Below are 12,158 nucleotides of genomic sequence, written 5' to 3' on the forward strand. Positions count from 1 at the left end.
CCATGTAATTCACCTCTGCTATTGCACGGTTTTCAGGATCATAAGCTTCTTCTTCAGAAGATGCCTCTTGAGTACTATTGGATGCAGCTTGCATTCCATTCAGACTTTGAGAAATCATATTGACTTGTTGAGTCAATATTTTATTCTGAGCCAATATGACATTCAGAGTATCAATTTCAAGAACTCCCTTCTTCATAGGCATCCCATTACTCACAGGATTCCTCTCAGAAGTGTACATGAACTGGTTATTAGCAACCATGTCAATGAGTTCTTGAGCTTCTGCAGGCATTTTCTTTAAGTGAATGGATCCACCTGCAGAGGTATCCAATGACATCTTAGCTAATTCAGACAGACCATCATAGAATATGTCCAGGATAGTCCATTCTGAAAGCATGTCAGAAGGACACTTTTTGGTCAGTTCTTTGTATCTCTCCCAAGCTTCATAGAGGGATTCACCTTCTTTCTGTCTGAAGGTCTGAACATCCACTCTAAGCTTACTCAGCTTTTGAGGAGGAAAGAACTTGGCTAAGAAAGCCTTGACCAGTTTATCCCAAGAGTTCAGGCTATCCTTAGGTTGAGAGTCCAACCATATTCTAGCTCTGTCTCTCACAGCAAAAGAGAAAAGCATGAGCCTGTAGACTTCAGGATCTACTCCATTAGTCTTAACAGTATCACATATCTGCAAGAATTCAGTTAAGAACTGAAAAGGATCTTCAGATGGAAGTCCATGAGACTTGCAGTTCTGCTGCATCAGAGAAACTAATTGAGGTTTCAGCTCAAAATTGTTTGCTCCAATGGCAGGAATGGAGATGCTTCTTCCATGTAAATTGGAGTTAGGTGCAGTAAAGTTACCAAGCATCCTCCTTGCATTATTATTATTTTCGGCTGCCATCTCCTCTTCCTGTTCGAAAATTTCTGAAAGGTGCTTGCTGGATTGTTGTAATTTAGCTTCTCTTAGTTTCCTCTTCAGAGTCCTTTCAGGTTCTGGATCTGCTTCAACAAGAATATTCTTGTCCGTGCTCCTGCTTATATGAATGAGAAGGAAACAGAAAAATAATAATAGGGATCCTTTTTACCACAGGTATAGAGGTTCCCTTGTGTGAGTAGAAGAAGAAAAGAATGTAATGTAAAGAAAGAAACACAAGGGTAAGGAGAGCAGAGATGTGGGATGAAGAGAGGTGTTATTAGATGAATAAATAAATAGAAGGAGATGAGAGAGAAGAAGAATTTTCGAAAATTATTTTTGAAAAAGAGTTAGTGATTTTCGAAAATAGTTTTTGAAAAAGGTTAGTAATTTTTCGAAAATTAAAATCAAAAATTAAAATAATTAGTTAATTAAAAAGAAATTTTGAAAAAGAGGGAAGATATTTTCGAAAATTAGAGAGAGGGAGTTAGTTAGGTAGTTTTGAAAAAGATAAGAAACAAACAAAAAGTTAGTTAGTTAGTTGAAACAAATTTGAAAATCAATTTTGAAAAGATAAGAAGATAAGAAGTTAGAAAGGATATTTTAAAATCAAATTTTGAAAAAGATAAGATAAAGAGATATTTTTGAAAAGATATGATTGAAATTAGTTTTGAAAAAGATTTGATTTTTAAAATCACAATTAATGACTTGATTCACAAGAAATCACAAGATATGATTGATGACAAGTCATCTTAGCCTAGTTTCACTAGCCTTTTTCTTTTGTTTTCAATTGAATTATGCACTTTCTTGAGCCATAAGTAAGCTAATTGGGTAGATTTTCATGTTTCCTTTGATTTAATCAACCATGTATGAATTCATGCTATTTCATGAGATTTTATACTATAATTGTCACATATTATGAAAGAATGAATATCTCATGATTTTAAGCATAGCTTTGATGTGTTTGGTTGATTAATGATAGGTGAAGAAAGCTTGGAGAAAGGTTGAAGCAAGAAGGAATAGCTAGGAGTAAAGAGAGGACAATAGAATAAGTGAAATTGAACCAGGAAGCAAAAAGCTGGACCTAAAGTTAGCCTCAAACTTTTGCACAAACTTTTGGGTGAAAAGTTAGCCCCAACGTTAGCCCCTAACTTTTGGGCTAACGTTGGAGCTTGAAAATCACTCCCTGGGCACCAAAAGTTTGCGCCAACGTTAGCCCCTAACTTTTGGGCTAAGTTGGCACATGAAAATCACCCCTGGGCACCAAAAGTTTGCGCCAACGTTAGCCCCTAACTTGGTGGCTAACGTTGGCATAAGAAAAACCTCCCTAGCCACCAAAAGTTTGCGCCAACGTTAGCCTCTAACTTTTGGGCTAACGTTGGCACATGAAAAATACAAGGGGAGGAGAAAAAGTTTGCGCCAACGTTAGCCCCTAACTTTTGGGCTAACGTTGGCGCCATAAGTGCACTAAAGAAGGCCAACGTTGGAGCAAAAGTTAGACCCCTAACTTTTGCACCAACGTGGGTATCGGCAAAATATGGGGGCTGATATGAAAAGTTGGACCAAAAGTTTGCCTCAAACTTTTGCTCCAACTTTTGGTCCAACTTTTGCAAAACTCCAACCCGGTTCATTTGGTTCACTTTGGTTCTTCTCCAAACTCCAAGAGCAATCAACCAAGGCCTCTTTCAACCCAATTCCACCAAGAGCAAAGGCCCAACTCAAGGCTTGAAGATCATTTGAAGAAAGTGTATAAATAGGATAGAATTCAAGTTCTTCAGAGAGCTTTTCCTTTGAATTTTCATAATAGTTTTCGGAGAGCTTTGGATATTGAGTGATCTTTAATTTCTTAGTCTTGGGGAAGGAGAATTCACTTCTCTTCCTCTTAGTTTTATTGCTTTCAATTTCAATTACAATTGTCTTGGATCTTGGGTTGGAGAATTGAAGAAATTCTGTTTCAATCTCATCCTTGGATCTCTCTGCTTTATTTACTGCTTGATTGAATTTAATTTCTGTTAATTGCTCTTCATCTACTTTCCTTGCAATTTACAATTCCCTTGCAATTGTTCTTGTTGGATCTAGGAAGGCATTGAGATCTAGACTCAGTTTTCTAGTCTCTGGGTCCTGAGATCTGAACTTTCAATTTCTAATTCTCTGTTTACTGTTTTCATGTTCATTTACTTTTCTGCTTCAAGATCCGATTTAACCCAAACCCTCTTCTACTTCTCTGCTTGATGCAAATTTACTTTTCCTTGTTTAATTTCTGCAAATCCAAGTCCCAATCCCCTTTACAATTCAAGTCATTTACATTTCTTGCACTTTAAGATTCCGCAATTTACATTTCTTGCATTCTAAGTTTCTGCCGTTTAATTTCTTGTTCTTTAAGATTCAGCAATTTATTTCCTGTTCTCTTTAATTCCATACAATTTAATTTCTGCAAATCACAAAACACTCAACCAAATCTTGATTCGCTTGACTAAATCAACCACTAAACTAAAAATTGCTCAATACTTCAATCCCTGTGGGATCGACCTCACTCCCGTGAGTTATTATTACTTGATGCGACCCGGTGCACTTGCCGGTTAGATTTGTGTGTTTTGGGAGAAATTCATTTTTCCACCAAAATACTCATCAAGTTTTTGGCGCCGTTGCCGGGGATTGATTAGATTGACAATGACTAAGTGAGATGGTGATCTAGATCTAGCATTTTTATTTTCTGTTTCTCTAATTTGTAATTAACCCGCTAACTGTTTGAATTTTTGCTTAAGCTAACTAAAACTTCATTCTAGCAGTAGATTGAAGTGTCACTGGTTTGTGTGTTTCTTATGTTTTGATTGTATGTCAGGTACAAGAAGAACCACACCCACCTTTCATGAACAAGACGAGAGAACTCTCAGGAGGTTAAGAAGAGCTGAAAGAGGGAAAAATATTGTTGGAGAAGAGGAATCAGAAGAAGAATTCCAAGATATGGAGGAGCATTCAACCACTCCACCTGGTGGAGCAGATAACAACAACAACAACCCACCCCAGAGGAGAGTTTTGGCCTCCTATACCTTTGCAAATGCTAGACATTGTGGAAGCAGCATTCTCACCCCTAATGTCAATGCAAACAACTTTTAATTGAAGGCACAACTCATTACATTGGTCCAAAACAACTGCTCGTTTGGGGAGGACCATTGGAGGATCCAAATCAACATTTATCTATCTTCTTAAGGATTTGTGACACTGTCAAGTCCAATGGCGTAAATCCTGAGACCTACAAGCTTCTGCTGTTCCCGTTCTCATTAAGGGACAAGGCCGCACAGTGGCTTGAAACCTTTCCTCAAGGAAGCATCACTAGCTGGGATGATTTGGTGACTAAATTTCTAGCCAAATTTTATCCACCTCAAAGGGTTAACAGGCTGAAAACCGAAGTACAAACATTCACACAATTGGATGCTGAAAATCTGTATGAAGCATGGGAGAGATACAAGGCTCTGCTGAGGAAATGTCCACCAGAAATGTTCACTGAGTGGGACAAGCTACAGAACTTCTATAAAGGACTCACCCTAAAGGCTCAAGAATCACTTGACCACTCAGCTGGAGGCTCCTTACAACTCATGAAAACTGCAGAGGAAGCTCAAAATCTCATTGATATGGTGGCTAACAACCAATATTTCTTTGCTCATCAAAGAAGCCGCCAACCATCACAAAGAAGAGGAGTAATGGAGCTAGAAGGAGTGGATTCAATCTTGGCTCAAAACAAGATAATGCAGCAGCAAATTCAACAACAATTTGAGCAAATGGCCAAGAGGATTGATAGTCTCCAAGTTGCAGCAGTTAACACTAGCCAACCATCAACCACATGGGGACAGAGTGAAGAAACTCAAGAAGAACACCAACAAGAGCAAGTACAGTATATGCACAACCAAGGACCAAATGAAGTGTATGGTGATACATACAATCCATCCTGAAAGAACCACCCAAACCTCAGATGGGGAGATAATCATACCCAAAACCAACAACCATGGCAGAGGAACTCAAATCAAAACAACCCAAGAGGCAACCAAAACCACAACCAGCAGCAGACTAACCAAAACCCCTACAGAAAACCTCAAAACAACTACCCCAACCCCAACCAGTACCAATCCAATAACCAACCCACCAACCAAAATGCCTATCATCTACCACCCACATCTCATAACCCACCTCAAGTATCACCTGAAGCCCAGAGAATCACTAACTTGGAGGCTATGATAGACAAAATGTTGAAACACCAAGAAATGGTAACCAAGAATCAGGAAGCATCCCTGAAGAGCCTAGAGAGACAGATGGGGCAAATCTCCAAGCAGATTTCTCTTGAGAGACCTTCAAGCTCACTTCCAAGTGACACAATCCCAAATCCTAAGGAAGAATGCAAGGGAATACAATTAAGGAGTGGGAGAACATTGACGAGCAACAATGACACTACTAAGAAGCAAGTAGAGAGCAGCAAAAGACCAATGGAAGAGGAACAACCAACACACACAGAGGAAGCCAATGATGATGATGCAATGGCAAGCAAGGAAGCCTCAAAGCAAACTCAAGTAAAGGAGGAACAATCAAAAATTCAAAAAAAAGGGAATGAAGCAGTTGAAGAGCCAACCAAGAATCAAAAGCAACAAGCAGAGAAAACTTTTGTACCTCCACTGCCATATCCGCAGAGGTTCAACAAAGAAACCAAGGACCAACAATTTCATAAGTTCCTGGAGACTTTCAAAAAGCTGGAAATCAACATTCCCTTGGCTGAAGCACTTGAGCAAATGCCTCTGTATGCCAAGTTTTTGAAGGAGCTTATCAACAAGAAAAGAAGTTGGCATGAGAAGGAAACCATACTTCTCACTGAAGAATGCAGGGTTTTGATTCAAAAAGGGTTTCCCCCTAAGCTTGAAGATCCAGGGAGCTTTTTGCTACCTTGCACCATTGGGGAATTAACCATCACTAAAGCAATGTGCGATCTAGGAGCAAGTATCAACTTAATACCATCCTCCTTGGTAAAAAAGCTGCATATAGAGGAAGTTAAACCAGTACAGATATCTCTAGAACTAGTAGATAAGTCAACAGTATACCCCAGGGGTATGATTGAAAACCTTCTGGTCAAGGTGGACAATTTCATATACCCTGTGATGAGTATTTTGGTGGAAAAATGAATTTCTCCCAAAACACACAAATCTAACTGGCAAGTGCACCGGGTCGCATCAAGTAATAATAACTCACGGGAGTGAGGTCGATCCCACAGGGATTGAAGGATTGAGCAATTTTAGCTTAGTGGTTAATTTAGTCAAGCGAATCAAGATTTGATTGAGTGTTTTGTGATTTGCAGAAATTAAATTGCATGGAAAGTAAAGGGAATGGGTAAATTGCATGAAATTAAAGAGAGCAAGAAATTAAAGTGCTAAATCTTAAAGAACAAGAAATTGAATGGCAGAAACTTAGAATGCAAGAAATGTAAATTGCGGAATCTTAAAGTGCAAGAAATGTAAATGACTTGAATTGTAAAGGGGATTGGGACTTGGATTTGCAGAAATTAAACAAGGAAAAGTAAATTTGCATCAAGCAGAGAAGTAGAAGAAGGTTTGGGTTAAATCGGATCTTGAAGCAGAAAAGTAAATGAACATGAAAACAGTAAACAGAGAATTAGAAATTGAAAGTTCAGATCTCAGGACCCAGAGACTAGAAAACCGAGTCTAGATCTCAATGCCTTCCTAGATCCAACAAGAACAATTGCAAGGGAATTGTAAATTGCAAGGAAAGTATATGAAGAGCAATTAACAGAAATTAAATTCAATCAAGCAGTAAATAAAGCAGAGAGATCCAAGGATGAGATTGAAACAGAATTTCTTCAATTCTCCAACCCAAGATCCAAGACAATTGTAATTGAAATTGAAAGCAATAAAACTAAGAGGAAGAGAAGTGAATTCTCTTTCCCCAAGACTAAGAAATTAAAGATCACTCAATATCCAAAGCTCTCCGAAAACTATTATGAAAATTCAAAGGAAAAGCTCTCTGAAGAACTTGAATTCTATCCTATTTATACACTTTCTTCAAATGATCTTCAAGCCTTGAGTTGGGCCTTTGCTCTTGGTGGAATTGGGTTGAAAGAGGCCTTGGTTGATTGCTCTTGAAGTTTGGAGAAGAACCAAAGTGAACCAATTGAACCGGGTTGGAGTTTTACAAAAGTTGGACCAAAAGTTGGAGCAAAAGTTAGGGTCTAACTTTTGGTCCAACTTTTCATATCAGCCCCTATATCTTGCTGATACTCACGTTGGTGCAAAAGTTAGGGGTCTAACTTTTGCACCAACGTTGGCCTTCCTTGGTGCACTTGTGGCGCCAACGTTAGCCCAAAAGTTAGGGGCTAACGTTGGCGCAAACCTTTGCTCCTCCCCTTGTAGTTTTCATGTGCCAACGTTAGCCTCAAAGTTAGGGGCTAACGTTGGCGCAAACTTTTGGTGCCCAGGGGTGATTTTCATGTGCCAACGTTAGCCTCAAAGTTAGGGGCTAACGTTGGCGCAAACTTTTGGTACCCAGGGAGTGATTTTCAAGTTCCAACGTTAGCCCAAAAGTTAGGGGCTAACGTTGGGGCTAACTTTTCACCCAAAAGTTTGTGCAAAAGTTTGAGGCTAACTTTAGGTCCAACTTTTTGCTTCCTGGTTCAATTTCACTTATTCCATTGTCTTCTCTTTACTCCTAGCTATTCCTTCTTGCTTCAACCTTTCTCCAAGCTTTCTTCACCTATCATTAATCAACCAAACACATCAAAGCTATGCTTAAAATCATGAGATATTCATTCTTTCATAATATATGACAATTATAGTATAAAACCTCATGAAATAGCATGAATTCATACATGGTTGATTAAATCAAAGGAAACATGAAAATCTACCTAATTGGCTTGCTTGTAGCTCAAGAAAGTGCATAATTCTAATGAAAACAAAAGAAAAAGACTAGTTAAAATAGGCTAAGATGACTTGTCATCACAACACCAAACTTAAAGCTTGCTTGTCCTCAAGCAAGAAATAAATTTATGCTCCAAGGTTCTTTCAATTAAGATGGATTGAAGAATAACTTGTAAAGTCCAGTGAGTGAAGTGATCAGGTACAGTGGGGTGAACTCTAAATCATGTACTCTTGCAAGGGCTTCAGTGCTCACTATTCCTCACATATTGGGAGTCTTAGGTCTTAGGATTTTCATCCAAATGGTATCATGGATATCTCTTTATATGTAGTCTCCTTGAAGCAGCTTATAGTTTCTGTGCTTTGGCCTCGACTCTAAGTGTCATGTCTCAAAGCGGCTCTTTAGATAAGCTTTCAATCAATACTCCTAAACCAGTTGGTTTTAAGGTATTAGGTGTTGAAGCACCCCTAAGGATTTACTTGCTCAAGCCTCTTTCCTTGACACAGCTCAACCACAAGCATTTACTAGGCTAACAACTCTTTGAGTTTTGTTTCTTCTTTCTTTTTCTGCCTAGTAATTGATGCTCAGAGCCTTGGGCCATGTTCTTTTTGCTTTTGTATTTTCTTTATTTTCTTTTGTTTTGTTTGCTGCTTCTTGGATCAATAGATTTTTGAGAATCTCCACAATACTTCTTTGAACTTCATGTCCTGCCTTTGAGCTCCCATGCAAGTTTTCACAAGCATGCAACCTCAATACAAAATCATACAACTAGAACCACCACTTCTCCTAATCTTTTGCTTGCCTCAAAATTGTTTGATTCCTCAATCCTTCTTTTCAAAGAACTTTCATGTGATGCATTTCTTGAAAATTGAGTGCAAACAAGTTTTGAAGATAAGAATGTTGTGAATGATCACGCATCTTGCTTTTTGAATCACAGAAAGATTATGCTATGCAGGCAGGCAGGGGTAAAAAAAAAACTATACTATGCAGACAAGCAGGGCAGATAAGGATACAATCCAACCTTCAATTACAGCAATATTTGATGTAAAATAATCACTTAACAATACAACCTGTTGAAGTTTACTTGCTTTCCTTCTTCTCATCATCATCATTGCTGGCCCTCATGTTCATCTTTCACCTCTTTGATTGATGATGCTAAACATCTCCAGAAGCTTGTATGATACTCTGCAGTGATATTGAAAGTTGCTTGTTCCCCAAGCACTTGGAAACAATGGTTAATTTTCATGATTTATTTGCGGGCTTTTTGAACTTACTTTGGTGTGAGAACACCAAACTTAGTACCTTGCCAATGGGTTTCATGCATCAAATTAACCATGTGTAATAACTTTTTTCTTTTCTTCTTCTTTTTCAAAAGCAATAAAACTGAAAACTAGGAAACAGCAGAATAGTTAACTAGTTCATCCAACATGCTTGAAGCCAGCATTATGCAGAGAGTGAGAATGTGTTTTATACTGGGATTTTGGTGAAACACCAAACTTAGAATCCTGCATTCTCCTTTAGATTGTTTTGGCGTGCAACACCAAACTTAGCTTCTTGCATTATAGATAAAACTACTTAACCTTTTTATTGAAATAGATATGAAAAGATAGTTACCTCCGGTTGGGTTGCCTCCCAACAAGCGCTCTTTTATTGTCACTAGCTTGACATCCTTCACTCTGTGCTCATGGAAGTTGAGGCTTCTGTTGCCTTAGGTTTCCTCCTCTTGCTATGGGCTTCCTTCCCTCTGTTTCTCTTTCCATAGCCCTCTTACTTTCCTCCATGACTCCCTTCTCTTTCAACACAGCATCCTTTTCATGGCTCTTTGGGTTCAGAGTCCCCTCCTTCTCACCCAATTCAACAAGATTTTGAACCAGTTGTTCCATCTGCCTTTCAAGTCTTCTGAGTGAAGCCTCCTGGTTCTTGCTTATCATCTCTTGATGTTTCTTTATTTTTTCCCGCTCTATTGCCATTATTTCTTGAATTTTTATGGACCTCTCCATCAGCATTTCTAGAATATAGATTCTTTGAAAGGTTGGAAGTGGTTGTGGCTGTGTCAATTGTGGTGGTTGATGAAGGTCATTTTGAGCGAATGGTGAGGTAGGACGGGGTTGGAAGTGTGTGTGATTGTTGTTGTGGGGTGTGTTTTAAGTTGGTTTTTGAAGCTGGGATTGTTGCAGTTGAAGTCCCTTGGTCTTTGGTTTTGGTTCTCAACCCCCTCCCATTAGAATGAGTTCTCCAAGGTGGATTGTACACATCATTCTGAGGCCTGTGTTGGAGCATGCTAGAGTGATTGCTTGGAGATTGTAGTTGCTCATAACTCTGTTGCTCATGGTTAATGGCCCCAAAACTGTGTTCAGCTTGATTACACCCATATGAGCTTTGAGTCAGGTTGTATGTATGTACTACAGCATGTCTCAACTCAGTGATTTTTCTAGCCATCATGTCCAGTTGTTGTAGAGTCTGCTGATGTATCTGCTTGTTTTGGCTTATTACTGCACGAGCACCTTCAATTTCTTTCTCTTGTGTGAATGGATGCACTTCTGCCTCTGGCTTAACAATTCTCTGTGATGGGTTCAATTTGACTAGGAGTCCATTCATCAGTTCTTCCCATCCGATAATGCTTCCTTGTGGAAAAGCTTCAAACCATTGGGCAACATCATCATTCATGGCTATGGATAGTTGCTTCGAACTATGGGTTACATTATCATCCAAGGTGGGGATATTACTCTCATGATTTCTAGAATTTGTTGAGTTCCCCTCCATGATCTGCACAGTCACAAAAATTCAAGTGATGATTGAATATTTTCAAGCTCAGAATGTGATTCAGAAGGTTAGCTGGCACAAAGTATCAAACAGTTGATGGACTTGGGAGATTAGTGGCAGAAATTGCTTTTCTTGTGTAAGCAAGAGCATTGCATAGAGCCAGAAATTTCCCAGAAAACTTCACTTTGTTGCTAAAGCGAAGTTTCAGTCATCTCAGACAAAAATTCAAACAGTTAGTGGGTTAGTCAAAATTAGAGAAAAATAAAGAAAAAGTGCTTGATCTAGATCACCACCTCACTTAATCATTGTCAATCTAATCAATCCCCGGCAACGACGCCAAAAACTTGATGAGTATTTTGGTGGAAAAATGAATTTCTCCCAAAATACACAAATCTAACCGGCAAGTGCACCGGGTCGCATCAAGTAATAATAACTCACGGGAGTGAGGTCGATCCCATAGGGATTGAAGGATTGAGCAATTTTAGCTTAGTGGTTAATTTAGTCAAGCGAATCAAGATTTGATTGAGTGTTTTGTGATTTTCAGAAATTAAATTGCATGGAAAGTAAAGGGAATGGGTAAATTGCATGAAATTAAAGAGAGCAAGAAATTAAAGTGCTAAATCTTAAAGAACAAGAAATTGAATGGCAGAAACTTAGAATGCAAGAAATGTAAATTGCGGAATCTTAAAGTGCAAGAAATGTAAATGACTTGAATTGTAAAGGAGATTGGGACTTGGATTTGCAGAAATTAAACAAGGAAAAGTAAATTTGCATCAAGCAGAGAAGTAGAAGAAGGTTTGGGTTAAATCGGATCTTGAAGCAGAAAAGTAAATGAACATGAAAACAGTAAACAGAGAATTAGAAATTGAAAGTTCAGATCTCAGGACCCAGAGACTAGAAAACCGAGTCTAGATCTCAATGCCTTCCTAGATCCAACAAGAACAATTGCAAGGGAATTGTAAATTGCAAGGAAAGTAGATGAAGAGCAATTAACAGAAATTAAATTCAATCAAGCAGTAAATAAAGCAGAGAGATCCAAGGATGAGATTGAAACAGAATTTCTTCAATTCTCCAACCCAAGATCCAAGACAATTGTAATTGAAATTGAAAGCAATAAAACTAAGAGGAAGAGAAGTGAATTCTCTTTCCCCAAGACTAAGAAATTAAAGATCACTCAATATCCAAAGCTCTCCGAAAACTATTATGAAAATTCAAAGGAAAAGCTCTCTGAAGAACTTGAATTCTATCCTATTTATACACTTTCTTCAAATGATCTTCAAGCCTTGAGTTGGGCCTTTGCTCTTGGTGGAATTGGGTTGAAAGAGGCCTTGGTTGATTGCTCTTGAAGTTTGGAGAAGAACCAAAGTGAACCAATTGAACCGGGTTGGAGTTTTGCAAAAGTTGGACCAAAAGTTGGAGCAAAAGTTAGGGTCTAACTTTTGGTCCAACTTTTCATATCAGCCCCCATATCTTGCTGATACTCACGTTGGTGCAAAAGTTAGGGGTCTAACTTTTGCACCAACGTTGGCCTTCCTTGGTGCACTTGTGGCGCCAACGTTAGCCCAAAAGTTAGGGGCTAACG

General features: G+C 38.6%; 1 non-coding gene across 1 annotated transcript; it reads left to right on the forward strand.

The window, feature by feature from the left end:
- The first annotated feature begins 388 nt into the window (after positions 1 to 388).
- LOC148562257 (small nucleolar RNA R71) lies at positions 389 to 496 on the forward strand. The gene has a single exon (XR_015886825.1). It is a non-coding gene; the product is annotated as a small nucleolar RNA R71 (small nucleolar RNA).
- Positions 497 to 12,158: the final 11,662 nt, after the last annotated feature.

This window comes from Arachis ipaensis, chromosome B6, assembly GCF_059453495.1.
Source record: "Arachis ipaensis isolate K30076 ecotype BB chromosome B6, ASM5945349v1, whole genome shotgun sequence".
In the NCBI taxonomy this organism is placed as follows: domain Eukaryota; kingdom Viridiplantae; phylum Streptophyta; class Magnoliopsida; order Fabales; family Fabaceae; genus Arachis; species Arachis ipaensis.